The sequence below is a fragment of the Condylostylus longicornis genome, unplaced genomic scaffold, assembly GCF_029603195.1.
Source record: "Condylostylus longicornis isolate FDR11 unplaced genomic scaffold, ASM2960319v2 ptg000048l, whole genome shotgun sequence".
NCBI lineage: Eukaryota > Metazoa > Arthropoda > Insecta > Diptera > Dolichopodidae > Condylostylus > Condylostylus longicornis.
Window position 1 is genome coordinate 1,052,269 of NW_026578017.1, and position 20,595 is coordinate 1,072,863.

The 20,595-nt window shown below is 26.6% G+C and overlaps 1 protein-coding gene across 12 annotated transcripts in view; it reads left to right on the forward strand.

Moving 5' to 3' along the window:
* The window catches only part of LOC129611162 (broad-complex core protein isoforms 1/2/3/4/5-like), a 122,900-nt gene that overhangs the window by 43,500 nt on the left and 58,805 nt on the right, over positions 1-20,595 (forward strand). For 5 of the 12 annotated variants that reach the window (XR_008697130.1, XR_008697127.1, XR_008697137.1 and 2 more), the window contains exons 1-2: positions 2,705-4,016; positions 4,810-5,104. The exons of 1 other annotated variant lie outside the window; for it this stretch is intronic. The gene's annotated coding sequence lies outside the window, so the exon portion shown is untranslated. 6 more of the 12 variants (XR_008697133.1, XR_008697132.1, XR_008697135.1 and 3 more) reach the window with 6 other exon arrangements.

Here is a 20,595-nt window from a genome sequence, read left to right on the forward strand (position 1 = left end):
AATTATACCTATTCTTATAATTAGACACTGCATTTACATGAGGTAAAATGTACAGATCCTTAGATTACAAATATACTAATATTACTTTATATATATAGCTAAATTAATATATAAACATGATTATTATGAACTTGTGCATGAGTATATACACACATGTACATATGTAATATACTTACCTGCATTCATGAATTCATAAATATACACCTATCCATATGTAAGTAATGTGTGTGCTTATCCATGAATATGTGAACATATTTAAGATAGTAAAAAGTTTTTTACTTTAGAATACTGTATAAATAAAAATACAATACTTATTGTATTGTATATATGGTTATATGATGTATATGTATGCATAATGCATAATCATGTACAAATTTTACTTACGATACAATACAATATACTTATGAACATACGACCCTACAAAGAATCATATTTACGTACACAAAAACGTAAATGCATGGAGACATGCATATGTATGTATATGTCTAATATCTATCATTAACCAACTTAAAGTTCGGAACTAAAGAATTAGTTTTAAAATGATTACTTTTGATATGATTGACTGAGTGGTCTTATGTTCATTCTTCAAACCATCAAGTAAAGATGAAAAGAAATAATAACAATTTGTTCATGCTCCATCGCCAAGAATACTCGTGTAACATAGTGGTGACTGCTTTTTTTTTTTTGCTTTATTTATTATGTTCATACATTTAATATATACTACATATTGATATTGATAATGATTATCGCGATGATGATGGCGATGACGATGATGATGATGATGATGATGATAATGATGAAATGAGGGAAAAAAAAAATGGATTTTTTTTGAGTGTGTATAAGTGGTCTGGTTTGGTGAAAAAAAAATGGATTTTTTTTGTATATATATACCTACGTTATTAAATAACGTAAACACATGGAGATTTTTTTCTCTTCGATTTTTATAGTTTACTATGCATGGATTTATTATTGTAGGAAATTTTTGGAGAAATATTTGATGTGTGAATATGTTAACACAATAAGTTAAAGGAATAAACTCTTTACTGGAAACTAATTAAACCGTTTTTTGACACATTTATATAAATTTTGAGGCTGCTCAAATTTCGTTACAACTTGAACATTGTCAATTGAATAAACTCGCAAAATGTGAGTTTTCAGATTTCAAAATCATCATATATGTAGATATATGATATATATGTATATCAAATTTCTAAAAATGTTTTTTTTTTGACAATTTATTATGTCGAGATCATTAACATTTTACTGAATTCAACAAACGCAGAATAAAAATAGTTTGCTTTCTTTTCGAATGAATATTGGTGACGGCTTCAATAGTTAAATGAACGTTGATGTTAGCCCTCACCTTACACTCTTTGTTTTAAATTTTAATATCGCTTTTATCTTAGTCAATAGGTTGCATGGGTTTCAAATTTTACCAGGTTCTAAACAAAAATAATTCAAGTTTTGAATGTTTAGACATTTTTAAACTCAGCCTTCATTTTTAGCAATTTTAAAATGCAATATATACTTATAAGTGTATAGTTATAAAGTTAAATTGCCCTATGATAATAATATAAAGATCATCGAATGAAAAAAAGGGAAAATAAATTTTGGAAAAAGTAATAAAGAATAATTAGGAAAATGATAACCTGTATAATTTCCCTAAGCATCTGAAAATTTTGTTGTAAAATAAGTAAATAAGTATTTTTTTATTTAATTACTGCCAATAACGTGATCAATGGTGCAGTGGTTATTGCACTGGTCCTTTAATAAAAGGATCTCGAGTTTAAAATTCGATCAGGTCACTACAAAAATTATTTTCAATATTTATATACCATTAACAAAATAACTTTAATTATTAAATATAAAGAATATTAATAATAATATAAATAATAAATATAAAGAATAATTATTAAATATAAATCTGATTCATGATTGATTGTCTACGATATCATGCAACGGCCCCACGCTCCTCCCAGGGGCGAAGTAGGATAAAAAAAACGATCGAATTACCAAAAATTACATGGAATCAGGAGAGAAAGGAAAATTTAATTATTGAAACTTTCCATGGAACTCCATGGAAATTATTGTTTAACAAATTTACTTAAAGTCTATTAACAAGTATTTTCTTTTTCAAAAATTTAAAATAAAATGATGTTAAACTTACATATTAATTCCAATTGCTAGAAATTGAACATCAATATATGTTCAAATGCAAAGAAACAAAAATAAAAATAAATGGAAATAGGGTAACATCTTGCAATCATCTTTTAAAGAAACTATGTATAAATTAAATTATTGTAAAGAACCTATCATTAGTGTACATTGAGATTGAAAAAAAAAATTTTTTTTTTCTTTGAATGAATTTGTGGTAGATTTTTTTTCGTGTCTCTCTCTTTTTTTTTTCATTTCTTTTGTATTGGATTGGGGCGGCAATGGAAAAAAAAATTTTTGTATTTTTTTTTTTACATGGAACATTTTTTTATGTAGTTTTGTTTGTGTTTTTCATTTTATTTTTTTTCTGTAATGTAATGTTGTATATTGAAAAGAAACGAATCTCGAATGTTGAAGTAAGAAAGCAAAAAAATTATAAAAATTAAAATATGAAAAAAAAAAGAAATTCACTTTGTTGGAACCCTTGAATAGAACGAAATTCCCTTTCATTTCAAGTTCGACCTCGTCCCGTACCGGTAACAAATATATATAATTTTTTTTTTTCGAAAATAAAAAGAAAAAATAAAACAATTTTTTTCCTTATATATGGAAAAAAAATCAAATAAAAGTTTTTTTTCTTTGTCATTTCTTACATATTTCTGTTTTTATTTCCATTTTTTTTGTTCTTGTTTTATATTTTTTTTCTATTATTTTTGCTTTATTTCGAAAAAGTTTTTCGTACATATTCATTCGTCTTGATGGTGGAATTGAACTCTTGTCAGTGTTTAAGCTGAAGCCGTTAATACAGCATTTGTTTTTTTTTATTGTATTGTCATTTATAAATCGTTTTATATTTTATTATTATAGTATTTTTTATATTAAGTTTTTATTATATTATTATTTATTTTTTTGTTCATATTTAAATCAAAAAGAAATGGAAACACAAAAGATTGTGTTTTATTTTTTTTTCAATACACAAATATAATATTGAATAATAATAATGCAAATGAAAAATAAAACTAAATTCAAACAAAAAATGAATTAAGGAATATAATTTAATAGTCAAATATTAAGTGACAGCGGCGGCAGGAATATTATTGTGTAAACGACTAAGAAACGAATAAAAACATTCAGTCAGGGAGAGCACTGCACTCTTAAAAATAATAAAAAAAAAACAAAATAATATAAAAATAAAATAGATAATTTAAAAATAAAAAATTTATTTTATATTGTTGTTATCTATATTTACCTTTTCTAATATATTGCAATCGCATAAAATATATTTAAAACTAAAAAATCATTAAAAAAAAATAATTAGATATTTATATGTATGTGTACAATGTATTTCTAAAATAATTATATCTCTTAATATAAAATGATGTGAATAAATTATAAAACCTATATGAAATTAAAAATTTTTGTAATAAAACATAAAAATTATTTTGTTATACAATTTCATACTTAAAAAAAGCTAAAAATTGATCAGTGAGTTATATTAATAAAAAAAATTCAAATTGTTTCAAACTTATTCAATAAATAATATTTTTAAAAAAATTAATTTATTAATAACAATAAAGGAAAAAAAATAAATAAGATCAGCCAAAATAAAAAAAAAAATATATTCATAATAAAAATTCAAAAATTTGACAGTAGGAAAAATAGATGAGGCAAACAAAAAATTAAAAAAAAAAATGAAAGATAGAGAGAGAAAACAATTAGCGGGAGAAAAATAAGAAAATATTCATATTATATTTTAAAAAATTTGAATTTAAATTGAACTAGAATAATAATTCAAATTGAAATATTTGGTGTCTCGTTTTATTTTATACTTGATTTATATAAAGCAAAAGCAGCACAGCACAGTACAACATTAACAAAATCCTTTTTTCACATCAAAAAGAAAATTTTTAATTTTACTATACATTCATACATATGTACATACATATGTATACAAATAATCTTATTTAAAAATAAACTACACATTCATAGTAAATGCTGTTTTGGCACATATGCATGTTTACATACATTACATATATTGAAATATATTTAGAAATATTGGAATTATATACATATTGCTAGATGTATACAATTTTATTTTACTAATAATTTATTTCTTGTTAAAAAAACTGTAACTCATTATAAATTAAGCATAATAACAAGCAAACAACTTAACAGAAAAATAAAAAATCTCCCATTTTTACTTACAATTCTGTTTTTAGCCTTTATTTTTTGATTTACACACAATTCATACAAAAATAATTAATTTTCGGGTGTTTTTTTTCTTCAGTTAGTAATACACTCTTAAGAGATGCATATGTTTGTATATAAAATATGTATATAAATGAAAACATTGCCAAAAAAAAGAAATACATATACATACATGCGTTTGTGAAAATAATAAATACAGATATATACTTTAATAGAAAAAAATGATATTAAAGTACATATGGATTTATGTACTTACATTTTACTGACATTTTATTATTTTAAAAGAGAAAATTTACGGTAAAATTAAAAAAAAATGTAACATAAAATAGAGAAACAGAAAAAAAAACAAGCGTTGACCTTTATTTTCATTCTTATATTATAGAGTACACGATATTTTATTTTTGTATACGTACATAAGTATCTATTTTTTTTGTTTTTTAATTTTAGAAATTTAAAAAAAGAAATAAAATTCTGCAAGCAAAAATATTTTTGAATAAAATGAAATTAATTATTTGTAAAATTTAAACAAGCACGAGAAAAGAAAAACGAATTAAATTTTTAAAACTAGATAAAAAACATTATGAATAAAATTAAATAAAAAAAGTGTTAAAATAAATAACAAAAACAAGTTTGCCGGCAAGAACTCAATAAACAAATTTAATTAAATTGAATTGAATAATATTTAACGAACATTAAGAAAATGAATTCAACTCTGAATAATAAATAAATAAATAAATGTTAGGTATTTATTATTTTTAAATACTACATATGATTATTGATTATATATAATATACATACATGCAAACATATAAAACTTGTGTATATATACATATAAAAGTACATACATACGTATAATAATAAAATAAAAATTTGAACTAAATTTTTTTATTTATTGTTTATAATATTTAACTTTTCATATAATAATATTTTTTTCAAATTTTATTGGAATTTAAAAAAAAAGAAAAAGAATGTAAAAGAGTGGTGAATTCAACGTTTCGCTATTTCCTGTTCCTTTTTTATAATTTTTTTTATTTTACATTTCTATACATGTGTATAATAATATGTAATATATCCAATACATATATTATATTTTTGTGGTATTACTTCCTTCCGGTGTGTGCGAGGAATTTTTTATAATATTGTATTATTTTTATTTTGAGTTTTTTTTTGCTTACTTTAATATAGTATGTGTGTATGAATATATTTGTATGTATATATCTAAAATATGACTTCATATGATAAACTTTATATATGAGTAAGCATGGTATAAAGCCAACTGTAAATATATACAATTACACCGCGTTTTATAAATATTTATACTTTAAAAAAAAAATAAAAAATTCGTATGCGTTTTACATACTTTTTTTACGTACATAACGTGTGTATATTATTATTGTAGATAAATAAATGTATATGTACATTTAACACAACATGCATACCTACTTATATAAACAAACATATGTATATAAAAGTCATATGTTCTACCTATAAAGGAATTTAGAGAGAACATTCTGATTGAAGCCTCTTTAGTAAATAAAAGTAATGTTCTACGGGAAAAATACAATATAGTCATATGAATAGGCATATCCATACACATGTATATAAATGTATATCTACATTTGCGTTAACATTTTAATTTCTATTAATATTAAAATTCCAATTAGACTTGCCTTTTAATTTTTTTTTTATTTTTCTCTAAATATTGTTTTGTATTATTATTCTTTTATTAAATTCAATTTATTTGTATTTTGCTGGTATTTCTTTATAACATATAATATAATAATATTAGAGAATTTTATCTAAAAACTATACTTAAAAAATAATTAAGATCTTTAAATTTCTTTTATTTATTTATTTTGATGTTGAATTTTTAAATAATTATTAAACATGATTAAAGATTAGGTCTGCTATTAAATTTTATATTAATATTATTTAGTATTGCATGTGTGCATATGCACATTATTCCTTGTTATGTTACTAATTAAAAAATTTGAAATTTTCGTTATATAGGTAATGATTAGTCATCTTACATTTAGGGCCTGACCGTCTATGTCGCTATTTTACTCGACAAGCGAGAGGAAACTAAGTAACTATTATATGTTTGATAATGTAATTTTAGAATGAAAAAAAATACATTTTTGGTATTCTTTTCTAAAATGTATGTATATATAATTTATTCACTTTGTTTTTGAAAGTGAGACAATCAGTCGATAATTTGAGAAACAAGTAAAAACGCTTCAGCCGATATAAACCGACCGAATAATACCCTGCACTTTGATAATCTGAGTTTAAAAATTTGTTTTGAAATATTTAAAATTAATGAATCTACCTTTATTATTTTTCCAAAAATTCAAAATTAACTTTGGGAGTTGTATAGCAGCTACCCAAACCAGTGCAGCCATTACATTAAAATTCAGAATATATGTAGTACATGATTGAACACACTTTTACAAAATTTGATATTAATATCTCTATTAGTTTTTGAAATATTTAAAAAAACCTCTTTGATTTGTGTGGCAGCTACCCGAACCCGTTGTCCGTATTGGTCCAATCACAATAGCAACCGTCGTTAGTACAAAAAAAAACGTGTGAAAATTTGATGTCGATTGCATTATTCGTTTTTGAGTCATCGTGCGACCGGACGGGCGGACATGTCTAAATCAACGCAGAATTTTACGTTAAGCAAGAATATATATATGTCCATATCGGAGACGACTCCTTAAAGTGGTTACAAAATTCATACCAAAGTGAATACACCCTTCACGAAGTGCAGGGTATAAAAATAGAAAAATCCTATTGAAAAAAAAATTATCTTATTGGAACAATGAAATCAGCGCCGGATCGACCTTATATGCAAAATAAGCTTAGGCAAGGAGAGCGAAAAAAAGGGTCGCAACTATAATGTGGAATGTGTAATGATTATTGCATATTTTTCTTTGCTTTGAAAGCGAGAAAGCGCATTTTCTGAAAATCGACTTGATTTCATTCAAACCCATTTAAAAAATGGAGAATTCTGATTTGAAACTGCTAGTTTTTTTTTTCAAAAATTTTTTGTTCTTTTCGTTATACTTTAAATTAAATAAACATTAAAAATAAACATTAAAAATTCAAAAAGTTCTTAAAATTCGTTGTGTTGAACTGTTGCTGTGTATCATTAAGAAGATTGTTCAATAAGTGTTAATTTAAATAATATTTTCATAATTTTATTTCTAACGGTAAATTAAGATAAAGTTGAATTAAACATTTCTGTTAAAATATAAAAAAATGCCAATTTTATGGAAAAAATTGGGACTGCACATACTAAGGCAGGTTAGGTATACTACAATTACAAATACTTGTAAAATCCTTAAAGGTCGACTATAAAAAAATGTGATTTCCAATTTTCGACCTAAGCATTTTTAGACAATTTAATATATTTAATGTAGAAATAAATGTTCTAGAATTAGAGGATTTACCCAAAATTATAGTAATACAGATCTTAAAAATGCCATAGAAAAAATAACAACAAATCAGAGAAACTAATTAGATCTGAATAATAAGTGAGAGTTAAATATTTGTTTTGTTTTATTTTCATATTATTTTACGAATTAATTACAAGTTCTTAGTATAGTGGGCTATATTTTTTATTATTCAAATATTGTGATAAAATTTTTATAGCTTTTCATTTTATAATATGTCAATTTAAAAAATAATATGCTTTAGGAACTGAGCATTAGCACTTTTACCTATAAAAAACCGCTAGTCAAAATTTTAATTTTGAAGTTTCTCTCTCCATTGCCTATTCACTACTGAATGTTAGCGGTCATACTAGTTTGATGTTGCTCTGTTTAAGATGTCACTATAAGCTTCACGATCTATGGCTGAATGCACTAAGTTACCAAGATTTGATATTCTGTCCAGTGTTGGATGTTACGTAGCCATGAAATTTGCTTACGGCCATTACCACTTTTGCCATGAATTTTATCCTGTACGATTAGCTGTAGAAGGGCACACTTTTCATCTTGCATTAAATGTCCAAAATATGAAATTTTCTTACATTTTATAAAAGTTAGACGTTCACGACTGTTACTTATTTTTCGAAGAACTTCGTTATTCGTGACATGATCAACCCATGAAATTTTCAGCATTCTTCTGTACAACCACATTTCGAATACTTCAAGTTTGTTGATGTGGTTGATTTTTAAGGTTCAAGATGCGACTCCATATAATAGTACAGACCATACATTGCACTTTAAAAAACGTAGACGAATGTTCAATTGAAGCCTGTACAACAAAACCCCTTCTTATATTTGTTAAAAGAAGCTCGCGCTACTTCGACTCGATATCTTACTTTCTGCTCACAAGTCTAATCCTCATTTAACCATTACCCAAGATATTTAAATCTGGACACAGGTTCGATTGGTTATCGATAGTGATTGTGGCTGTTGGAAAGAGTTGTGTGTTGCATTTGCTTACTATCATAAATTTTGTTTTCTTAGCGTTAATTTTGACACCATAATTTGTCCATAATGTTTGAATGATTGACCTTGTCTACTCAAGGTTGCGAGTCTTGCGAATTCCGAAAGAGTTGCATCATCAGCATATCCGATGTTATTGGTATATGTGCCGCTGACTCTGATACCTATTTCAACTGAGTCTAATGCTTCCCGAAATATGTTTTCTGCGTACAGATTGAAAAGTAGCGGTGATAAAACACAACCCTTGACGAACACTTTGTTGAATCTGAATGTTTTTCTTTAGCTGTCCTGCTACTTTTATATTAGCTGTTTGGTGCCAACATAGATTTTTAATACATCTAACAGTTTTTTTTATCAATATCCATTGTTCTTAGTATGTCAATAAATTTGTAGTGTTGAACTTTATCAAAAGCTTTCTCATAGTCCAAAAAACATACGAAAATATCTTTCTTGACATCGCTGCAATATCGAAACAGTACTTGAACACAAAAGTAAGCTTCTCGTGTGCCTGTTCTTAGTTGTTTTTCTAAGAGGAATAATAATTGATGAAAGCCAATCTGACGCAAACACGCCTGTGTCATATATCTCAATGAATATTTTGTAAAGCAAGTCCCAGTTTTGATTATCAATCAGATTTAATATTTCTGCTCGAACGTCGTCAGGATTCGTAGCTTTGTTGGTTTTAGCTTTCTGACTCACTATCAAGATTTCTTTTTTTGTTATGGCTGGACCAAAATAAACTTCTTGTGAAGATGAAGCCAGCTTTGTTTTGCGCGTCTTATATTTAAATGAATATTTCCATATTCCGGCATATTTTTGTTTTTAAATTACGTTCATTTACTCAAAGATTTCACTTGTCATCCATTTTTGTTTTGGACTGTATTTCTTTGTACCTAATACATTTATGGATGTTCTATACAAATTTTGTTCCTTGCCATAACAAGTCTTCTTCGGCTCTGTTAAAGTTTCTAAGTTGATTGCTGATTTGATGTGCTAGTTGATTTTTGATGTTATTGTCTTTTAATTTTTCTAAACCTAATATAGACTGTCTGTTTGACTTTTTATGGGTAGATAATTTAAGCGGCATTTTTGGTAACAGAAGGTTGTGATCTGACGGAACATCTGCACAGTTTCCGTGAAATTCATTCGGTTCCGTGTAATGTGTCTCTAAGTGATTTCCAGGTATATAACCTTCGGTGGGGTTGGCGAAAACATGTGTTAGTAATTTTAAAATTTTTGTGTTGGCAGAATTCAATAAGTCGATCACCTCTTTCATGTACCTAAGCCAAATGGTCCAACTATGCCCATTATTAAATTCAAATCAAATCATTTAAAATGCCCATTATTAAATTCAAATCATATGGTTTTGTCTGATTCGGAAGATATGATATTTGATTATAAAATTGATCTGGTTTCTTCGCAGTAGGTGCATATATCTGAATTACATTTAGATTTATCGGTTTGGTATCTAGTTTAATAAGCAAGACTCTATCTGAATATTGTAAAACATCGGTGACTTAGTTTGTTAAATGCTCAGCGATAATTTCTCCAACGCCATTCCTATGAGCTGTTGTGTTGTTTCTGGAATAATAAAATTTGGTACCATTCGATGAACATACACCAGAATTGGGCCACCAAGTTTCGCTGATTGGTATCATTATTTTAACGTTGCATTTCATGATTCGTATTTGCAAACTTACCAGGTTTAAATGAACTGTTTACATTTCATGTGCCAATTTTAATTGTGTTCTTAGTTTTTCCTCCGGCTATTCCGCACTAATAACATAGCTAATAATTTATGAATTTCAAATTAATTTTACATAGGATTTACTATCTTACATATTTACATAACTGATGCAACTAACTTATTATTTATGTATTTGTTTTTTTGAAATTATAAATACATCAATTCCTTAGAAGTTATTAGCAATTTTTGTATTCCTTTTGCACTGTGATAAATAAATTTATGATATTGAAATTATAGTATTGAAAATCCGACAAAGATTTGTTAAACATTTCATATATGGAAGACGTTTCCGATTGCCATTTTCTTATGACATTAATGTTGTGTAAAACATATTTCTAATTTTGACAAAAATTTTTCAATACATTCGCTAGCAGAACTATTTGTATACCCTTTCTATGTCTCTAAATTGTATTAATGTTTTTTGTTTTTAATTTTGAATACGTGTTTTGCCAACAAAAAGGTGTGAAGCAAAACCATTTATCAGGTAATTGTATGTGTACACATGTAGTATATTCCAGTATTGTTACATGTTATTCAAAATATTAACGTAATGTTAATGCCCGAATGAATTTTTAATTATATATTATTATTAATATAACAGAATTATTTTCGTAAAATCTAAATAGTAAAAAAAATATTACAATGTCGCAAAAACCTGATCAAAGCGGATGAAATGTTTACGGCTGTTACTTAAAATTTTTCTTTTGTTCTACAATTAGATTAGAAGTTTTATAAAATTTTTTGTTTTTTTAATGTAAGTGTTAAAAATTATGAAAGACAAAGATAGGCGGACCCAAACTAACATTAGAATTATCAATAGCGAGGGATTTTAGCCCAACCTAAAACGCATATGGATAGTTATAAATTCCCCAATTTAGTCAAACTGACTAACCATTAGTTTTCTTCTATCAGGTTTTTGTCCATCTGAAAATTTTCTAAAAGCTCTTTTCTAAAAATTTTTTGAAGAAAAGAGCTTATGAGTTTCACTCTGTCCGTCCGTCCGTTTGTCCGTGTGTCTGTTTACAAAACTTCTACACCCTAGAATATAGAAAGCTGAAATTTAATACGTGCGTAGATCTTTACTAGAAACTTATTTTCGTAGAACAAAATTTTTCCCTATCTCCCCCCCTCTAGAAGTTATACCCCCCCAAAACCCTAAAAATGCCATTTTTCAAAAAATTCAAATTTACCGTTATCTAAAGTGCGTTTTTTCCAAATTTTTGATGTCGTTTTTCTTCTAGACCCCAGCCTGTAGAAGTCTGAATTTTAGGAATGCTTCATTTCGTTTGAAGAAAATTTTTTTCCATCTCCACCACCATCTCAAGTTATCGCCTCTCGAAATTTGTAAAATTTGAATTTTTGACACCTTATATATCCAAAACCGCAACCTTTTTAAAATTTCTACAAACGCAAGAAGCTAACGGTAAATTCCATGACATTAAATAATATAATTATTTGTCTTAACTCACACAATTAACCCTTAAAATCGAGCATTATATTATGTTAACCCGTCTTTATATTAATTTTTGCTCTATTTCAAAGACTGCATAAATCGTTCATCCTAAATATATGCAATCCTAGAAATAGTTTCGTTTATGAATGAAAATAATTTTAATAGTGTGGTGGATATACATAGACTGTTTTTAAAAGCAGTATTTTCACTTGTTGAAGGGAAAAGTGCTACAATACAAACCATTGATTTGACCCAACTTTATTTTAAGTGAGGGAATATTTGTTTCTTTAGTTGCCGATTCTCGTATGATACTGATTTAAAACTTTATATTTTTCTTTAAGTATTTCAGAAAGCCTATTCACAATCATTTTATCGTTTGTATGACGCGACTTTTGCCATTTACGTCTAGCCCTTCTTTTTTGCACTATTAAATTAGTTATATCCTTACTTGGTACAGGTTTGAATTCAGAGGATTTTGTACTTATCCAGGCAGCTTGCTGTATCAATTTGATAAAACGCTCCACTAAATCAAAATCTAGTTGATCTCTAGTCTGCAATTCGGCATTAGGATTCATATTTTTAATAACATCATGTTTGTAGCCTACCCTTTGTGACTTTGCTGATTAAAGTGGGTACGCTCGGTTTGTTAGCTATTTACCGCTAAAAGCTAGTGTGACAGCCGAGTGATCGGAATTCACATTAAAATCTGCCAAGTTAGTTTTTGGAAATCAATCATTTTAGATATAAAAAAATCAATAAGATCCGGGATTTTGTTAGCATGAGTAGGTCATTAAGTCGGACTGCCAGTAGAATGATAGGAACATCTCAACTCCCGAATGGCTTTTCTTAGCTTTTGTTTGGCATTTCAGTTACCTCCTATTAAGAATCTGTTTCCCTCACACATATGAGATCTTTAAAGATATCCTTTTTTGTGTTACATCTTGGTGGACAATATACCGAACCAATATTGAAATTTTGGCAGATTCCATCTTAATCATAACAAGTTGAACCATCTTGAAACATCTCCGACTCTGTTTTGAACTCCTTATTATGCTTTTCAGCTTCCTTAATTAAAGAAGCACTACCTCCTTTTAAATGGTTACTAGGGTGAAGTGTGTTTTAGAAAACAAAAATACATCGACATTTTTAGCTCTAAGAAAAATCTCTAATTCTTGCTTTCTACTTAGAACGCCATTAGCCTTTTACGTACGAGTACCAATTCGTATGTTATTTACTGACATTTTTCAGAAATCGCTTCGGGTTTGCTATATATACGTTAGTATATATATTCTCCATAGTAGGTAGTCTGATTGAGATCTCGCCAATTCTTTGTAGCACGTCATGCATCATTCGCATTATGTTACCATCAATTTCATAAGTCTTTTATCTGTATAATTTTCTGCCATTTTGGGAGCCACTTGTAAGTATGTAATACCATTTTTAATTTTGTTTGATGATTGTGTTTGATTTGTAATCGTTCTTGGGATCCCTTCGTGATTACTCAGGAACCATAAAGGCCGATTCTTTTTCGTTCTCCTTTTTTGTAATTAATTAGCCACTAAATAACCTCGATAACTTGGATGCCTGGCTACAGTGGACATGCGTGCAACGAAGTTGCCGATAGGCTGACGCTTCGTATGACATGTGCCCAAACATGATGGAAGATGTTTCTTCCATCATGCTTGGGCAAGTTCACTGCAGAGTTGTGCAAATTTTGAGGGGACAGTGACGAGACTGCCGTGTAGATTCTTTGCGACTTTCCTGTACTGGCTGTCCGGTGTCGCAATTATTTTGGACAGGGTTTCCTAAGCGTTCTGGAACTGCTGTTTAATTCTCTTGGGGATATCTCTGGTTTCATACTTGTAGTGGGGATATGATAGGTAGGGGCGTTGGGTGGCTACAATAAGCTACGAATGACTGCGGTGGCCCGGGGGGATACCCCAGCCCCACTCGGTTCCTCTTAAAAATCTACAATCAACAATCTACAAGCTCGGTAACTAGCAGGGTGTGCCTCGTTGCAGTTTTCACACCAGGCCTGAAATTTAGCTTTCTTATTACATTCTGCCGTCATATGAATACCATCAAGTTTAACACATTTAGCCGCTCTTTGGAAAAATCTTTGTGTTTTTATGGACCTATTATTTCTAAGAGGCTCAACTTTTATTCTCATGTGCGGAAGATGAGTATCTTTTTTCATATATTTTATTTATATTTCGGTGTAATCGAAGGCAACATAAAAAGGGGCGACTTTTTAATAGTATTTAAGGTAAGTGTCCCTATTACTGACATATTTCGCAACAAATTCAACTTTGGCTTGAGATATTTTATATGTGGGACACAATAAATGATCGTGTTTCCAATTTTTTGAATAATTTAGATAATTGAGAATAATGTTTTTTGTAAAATTATTTATTCAAAATATTTTTTAATTCATAATTTTTCGATTAAAGATGAAAAGAAAAAATGTTGTTAATATTGACATATCCGCAAATGTTTGTGTCTATTACTGACAGTTTGTGTTCCTAATACTGACAATGTAATTTCATATGCTGTAATCTATATTCTATATATGAATAATGGTTAAAATGGTTAAAGTGATAATATTCAATAAAAATGAAATAATAATTTAGATTTCTACGGATATTTCATTTTATTTAAAAAAAATTAAAAATGGATCAAATTACAATTCAGACAAAAATAAAAAACATATTTTTAATTGAATTAAAGGGAAAAATATGTGAAATTCAGCTGATTTGAATTTATTATTACTGTAGAATGTACTTTTACTAGAAGTCTTAATATGCAACAATGAATAAATAAAAATTTTTAAAAGATATTTATGAAAATCTAATTCGATATTACATAATGTTTTATAAAGTATTATAAGTAATATTTGCTACAAATGTATTCTTATAAATAATACCTAAAATATGATGTACCATATCACAAGAAATTTTAAGAGATCATATCAAGTGCATTCTGCTTATTCTAAAGCTACTTTTTGTTTTAACAAAGACTATTTATGTATTAAGTATCAGTATTAGCGACAGTCTAGTCAGTATTAGCGACACTTACTTTACGTCATTTTCTTTTGTTTTTTTTTTATTTTATTTATGACATCTACGCATTTGAATCCCCTTTGGATTCGTTAACATTTAATATCCTGCAGTTCACGTGATGGATGTAGGTTTCTGATTATTACTCTAATTGACCTCGTCAATTTATTTTCATAAGTATGCCATTCCAATTTGAATGGCATACTTAGAACATTTATTTTTAGTTGACCCTTTAGTACTAGATCGCAGTGTGTATGATTAATAAGAACTGATTAGACCATGAAGCAGTGCTTTTAAAAAGGTAGAACTGTAAAAGTAGATTTTTTGAAAACAGCAACTGCAAATAAGAAATTTCAGAAATTTCACGCAACTTCGCATTTTTAATTCTCTATTTGCCATAAATTAATTACCAAACAAGATGGAGAACAATAATTTTTAATATAAAATTTTTTATATAAAAATCTTCAAAAACATATTCAAATTTATAATTTTTAAGAAATTTTTCCCGCAAATTCATTTTTAGGTTTTCATATGTAAGACAAATAGAATAATGACAACTTCAGGAGTCATTAGAGATTCGCTTTTAGTACAAGAATTGTATTTTCAAAAATTGTTTAGCTGAATATGTGGCCAAACGATAAGTTTTTACAGCTGTCAATCAATGTAAAATAGTTGTTTTAGTTTCAAGTTAGAAATGCGTACACATGAAGATTTGTAGAAGAACCTATAATAAGAAAATAATTTTTGAACTATAACAAGTTTCAATTTTATGTTTTAGAGTTTGATATTGCAGGTTTTAAACTTTTCTAATTTTTATTATTTAAACTAAAATAGTTTCAGCAGTACATTTTAAACGTTCATGGTTAAAAAGCTTAAACAATAAACTTTCCATTTTTTACAGTGATGTATGTAAAATATATTGTATTTTTTGATTACATTTCTAATTTCATTATAACATCACAATATTCTGGGTACATTTTTACCTTAAATGACGTTCATATTGAACATATCTTGTTAACACACACACATATCTATGCGCAAATTATCGAAATTATGTTTATATAATAACCTTTACCTAATACACTTGGTAACTCATCGTTCGATCCGTCGTTTCTTTTTCTTCTTTTTCACTTTTCTTTTTTTTTATATTTTCAATAATATTATTGTAAATAAGGATATTAAAACACGTATTAGTATACTTTTTTTTCCTTCAATTTTCTGAAAAATTGAAATCCTTTTGGAATGTTTAATTTTGCTGAAAAATTTTACATTTTTTTTTTTACTTATTTTCAGTAGTTTTTAAACCAAAATATTACTTATTTTTTGTTTTGCTTAGGTACCCGGGAGTATGCATGTACATATGCACATACATTACATATTTTACATAGGTATGCATATGTGTATACATAGATCACATGTGTGCCCATTATACAAGGTGTTTAGTTTAAGGTGGCAAATAATTTCGGAGATAATTTTTAAATTTATTTCTAGCAAAAAATTGAGTGAGTGAGGGCTTAAAATTTTATGGTTACTCTATGATGCATGGTTCCGAAGTTATAACACTGAAAAAAAACATGTCTAAAGTGACTATAAACCATTTCGAAAGTCCTATTTCTGCTTTGAAAAAAATATATTTCATAACTCGTAATATTTTTACTCAAAGTCTTTATATGATATAACCATATTACAATGCTTCTTATAGTCTAACGGGCTATAATTATTTCAGTTATATCGATGTAATAAAGCTAAAAGAAATATAATGCATAACAATTTCGCAAATAATCCACTTTCGATATATAAATGTTTTAATAAAGGTATAATAATAGCTCTTTTGGCAATAGCGCTTTTGTTTTTCAAAAGAAAATGTAGCTGAATAAGAAATGTTTTGATGAACACAAGTTTATCAGCATTCAAATTAAAACATTAGCAAATGAGAATGAATTTATTTGTAATGTGCCATGGAAATTATGCTAAACTTATAGCAATATACCAATACGTACATACATACATATATGTAAACATTATTAACAAAATAGTTTTCACAGGTTTCTATAAAAAGTAAATATGTGTATATGTACATATATGTGTCATAAATTTGTAATATATAAAAATGTAAATGAAGTAAAGCTACCAAGTAAATATTAATTATCTCAAAAAGGGAATTATAAATATTGGAAAGAGCTACTCATATATTACTTTCTATACTAAAGATATATCACATTAATATTATAAAGTAATATATTAGTGTGAAAATATATGCAAAGTAATATTAAAATATGGAATAAAGTGTACACTTTTGAAATACACATTATTGTAGTCCATTGAGAAATAGTTTTTATTCTAACTAGATAATTTATTTTCATAAACGGTTCAAAAGTATAAGTAATTTGAAAACATATTTCTAAAACTACTGTGAATTATATTCAAAATAAAAACAAAGTGGTAGGAAATACACTTATTTCAAAATTAGCTATAAAGTGTGGTTATCGTGATTTCAGATAAAATTTTTGTTTGTTCTGATTATAAAAAATATATAATTTCGGTAAAATTTTTCTCAGTGAAGTATTTATTTGTATGCAAGAAAAATCTGCACACTCCATCCTCCAAATTTTTGTAATATAATAATTTTAATAAATGTATTTTATTATATTATATTATATTATAATTGAGACAAAATAATAATTTATTATGAAGTTATAAACATGTAGGTCTTTTATTTGACTAATTAAGATCAATTAATTAATATTAGATCTTTTTATATTTTTTTTAATGAAGTTGTATGTTTTCCCATGAAGATTGTACACAGAAAATAATAATAATAATAATAATAATAATAATAATAATAATAATAATAATAATAATAATAATAATAATAATAATAAAAATAATAACAAAAAAGGAAAATTATTTTAAAAGATAATTATGAGTCAAGATAACAGAAAATCTATTTTTATAAAATAAAAATTAATAATTTATTATTATACCGTTATATACGTATATTTTTATTTTTTTTATCAAAAAAAAAATGTTCCTAATAGGTTATGAACTTTCAAATAGCAAGTTGATAGCTAAAAATAATACTTTACAAAGACGATAACACTGAAAACTAAACAAAAATCTGGTGTGGTCAGCACATAATCGATCGCAATGTGTATCTTCTAGTTTACTCAAAATGTCACAAAAATTTGTGAAAAAGTCTTTTAAATACTTCTTGCCAATTTAAAAGAAGGTAGTAAACTTCTAGCTAAAAAGCCTAGAAAAATGTAAATTTAGCTCTCAGTAGATTTCGGCATATATGATAAAAAATATAAAATCGAAACTAAGTTCAATTTCCAAGCCCTGATCTTTCCACAATTTATTGGCTCATTAATTTAAACACTCCAAATTTACATATTAAATTTCATCTTATTTTTTATTTTATTTATTTATTTCATCAAAATTAATTCAACAAATCTTGAGATACACGCGTGCACACAGAAACCGACATCTCTCCAAAAATAGTTTGTTTACGCTACGATCGAGAAGTATGTTTCCATTGAAAACTCAATATGCAAAATTTGGTGTCATCACATAACCTCCATTAATGAAATGTGGTCTGTAAAACTGCTAATTAATTTTATAATTTTTTTCTGTTTTTGTGTTATTTTAAATGAGTCATTTATTCTAGTTTGCAATATTAAAATATTGTATAGTTTATAATATAATTTTTCAACAAAATTTTGACAATGTACCGAAACATTATTTAGAATTTTTATAATGAATTTAAAATTGTGAGTTTGTTGAAAAATCCATTCAATCAAAAATCCTTTTTGTTATAGGTTTTTGATTTATTTTGTTTATTGGTTAATCTATCGAATGTTTAAAAAAAAACACATTCATGATGTTTTAGAGTCTTAGGTATTTTAAAGAATTAATCATGAATCTTACTTTTGAACTTTGACATAGACTTTGGAATGATAACAAATTCAACTCCTAGATATTATGAATCAAGAATGGCTTTCATTACCTTTACATTGTAAAAAAGCTTCTAAAGCTTTTGATACATATTGGAATACAATTTTTACAATATTAATACATACTCTGACTTTGGAAAATTTCATTTAAACGTTCTGTGCAAGTGTTAACTTTTAACAAACGTTATCACTTCATTAAAATATTGCATTTTTATGCTGCATTTTATTAAAAAATCTTAATAACTAGCACTTTATTGCTGAAAATATATGCTAGTTTATTTAATTGGTTATTTTATAGCAACATTTATATGACATGCATACGAAAAGCGTGCTCGATTTTTTCGATACTCGAATTATTTTTTATTTTACGTATCCACTACGTATAGTTTAGCTTTTACCAAACTTTTTGGAATGTGATACTGTGTAAAGTTTGCGCTGTAACCGCAATATTAAAGTGACGGAAAGTTTTCATTTTTTTTTACAGTTTAAAGTTTAAATTTCCAACTTATAAAATTTTTAAAAATTTAATTTTACATAAAAAATAATTTTTCTTTTAAATGCTTTTAAGTTATTTTTGTTTTTTAAATCGAGTGGAATGTCATTGTATAGATTTAAGCCCTTATATAATAACATATTTTTTCTTTCTTCATTTCTAAAAAAGTTAAGTCTGAAATTGAATATGCCCCTTTAGTTGTGGTTATGGATGTCACCAGAGTAAATCAGCCTACTACATTAATAATTTAAATTTTAACGAATTTACATTTTTTGCAATTTTTTTGCTAATATGACTTTTGAATTCTAGCTTACTATCTATAATTACTCCTAAATATTTAAATTTTTTTACAACATCAATTTTGATTGTCTATTTTTGTCATCTACTATGCATTTAGTTTTTTTTTATATTTAACTTCAGTCTATTTTTTTGTAGTCAGATATTTATATCTTTTAAGTCATTATTTATTTTGACACCACATTCTGACACACTATCAGCACAAACATATAATAACGCATCATCAGCAAACAACATCAAATTTGAATATTCAAGTGATTTTTCAATTTCATTTATATTAATTAAGAAGTTGGGTCAAACCAATGGTTTGTATTATAGCACTTTTCCCTTCAACAAGTGAAAATTCTGCTTTTAAATACAGTCTATGTATGCCTATCACTCTATTAAAATTATTTTCATTCATATACAAAACTATTTCTAGGATTGCATAAATTTAGGATTAACGATTTATGCAGTCTTTGAAATAAAGCAAAAATTAATATAAAGTGGGGTTAACATAATGCTCGATTTTAAGGGTTAATTGTGTGAGTTAAGAAAAATAATTATATTTTTTAATGTCATGGAATTTACCGTTAGCTTTTTGTGTTTATAGAAATTTGAAAAACCTTGCGGTTTCGGAAATATAAGGTGTCAAAAATTCAAATTTTACAAATTTCGAGAGGCGATAACTTGAGACGGGGTGGAGATGGAAAAAAAATTTCTTCTAACGAAATGAACTATTTGTTAATGTCTAAAAGCCCCTAAAATTTCAAGCTTCTACAGGGGTCTAGAAGAAAA